Genomic DNA, 1,500 nt, shown 5'->3' with positions numbered 1-1,500 from the left:
AGTAACTCATTAGTAGCCAATGACAAGCTTTGACCTAATATGTAATTTTAAGTATGTAGATACCTCAACAAATTCAATAAAATTGTCATGTTGGGTTCTCTGTACTAAAGCTACATATGTGTTAATTAATTGATAAAGCAAAATAAAATAAAAACTATTATGTCAGTAGATAATAAGAATATCACTGAACAAATATGTTGATATGTACATACATAACAAAATAATGTGTATTCAAAATGATCAAAGACCCACACAGATTTCTTTTCTTTTTTTCAAAACTTATAAATGATTTAATTAGGCTCTTAGTAAGTTTAGAACACTATTTTGTGAGGATAAATCCCATTTGTTAGAGCAAAAAGAGATCTCATGTAGCCTTGGAGTTGAGGAACAGCTTTGATTTTGGGTAGAATTTGTGAGTCCACTGCTTTCTGATCAACCTTGCCCTGCTCTGTAACCTTGTATTTCTCTTTTTCTGTGTCGAAGATCTCGTCCTCCTAGTGTCCGGGCTTCCGCAGCTTCTTCTTGAAGTACTCATCGGTGAGGTGCTTGGGGATCTTCACCTTGCTGATATCAATTTTTGTGGAGGTGGCAATAACAAACTTCTGGTGTGTTCTACGCAGAGGAACACGATTGAGGGACAGAGGTCCAGTCACAAGTAGTAAGCCACTGCCCAGCTGCTTCAAGAAAACCACTCTCTTGCCTCTGTGGCACCCAGTGAGGATGATGAGGATGGTCCCTGGAGTGATGCTGCTTCGCAGCCTTTGCACATGCTGACTAAAGGGCTTCTTGCCATGGCTCAGCAGCTTCCGAGGCACATCTTCAGTGGGGTAGTATCTAGGCATTTTTCGAAGCCTAACCACCCGGGTACCTCCGTTCTTGTCACCACCAACTGGTTTTGTGACAGTAGCAAGAACTTTCTCCATCTTTTTCTTTTCAACCTTAGAGTTAGCAGCCGAGTACTTCCTCTTGTACATAGCTTTTCTGGAACACATAGCAGACCGAGAGTATCTGCCAATTCCTCGGATGAGGACTGGGTTTCAGCTGCAGTGGGGAGTCCCTTTCCTGGGCTTTTTTTTGGACTTAGACTTAGGGGCAGTCTTCTTCACCTTGCCATTGGCACCAGCCTTCTTGGCTTTAAGTTTCTTCTCCTTAGTGTCCGGCTTCTCAGCCTTTTCACCCGCCATCTTGCAAGACGGGAAAGAGAACTAGGTTCCCGGCTTCCGGTCTATCCACAGATTTCTTTTCCTTTCTTTTTTTCCACACAGATTCTTGATAGTCATGGTGTACACAACCTCATGCCAGTGAAAGGAGATAATCTCCACATGCAGATATCTACTAAAAATGTTTTAACAATAACTATCTTTCTAGAAAGAAAATATAAGAACCACATGGTTTAACTTCTGTACTTTCTCAATTACCCGCAAAAGAAATCAGATTAATTCTACATAGCCTCTTCTGGAAAATAGAAGGACTATTTCTTAAATCATTCCAAAGGCCAGC

General features: G+C 41.0%; 1 pseudogene; it reads right to left on the bottom strand.

Annotated features, from left to right (window-relative positions):
- Positions 1-275: 275 nt before the first annotated feature.
- Positions 276-1,184, bottom strand: LOC125357690 (annotated as a pseudogene).
- Positions 1,185-1,500: the final 316 nt, after the last annotated feature.

This window comes from Perognathus longimembris, chromosome 9, assembly GCF_023159225.1.
Source record: "Perognathus longimembris pacificus isolate PPM17 chromosome 9, ASM2315922v1, whole genome shotgun sequence".
Lineage (NCBI taxonomy): Eukaryota > Metazoa > Chordata > Mammalia > Rodentia > Heteromyidae > Perognathus > Perognathus longimembris.
This window is presented reverse-complemented; position numbering and strand designations above follow the sequence as displayed.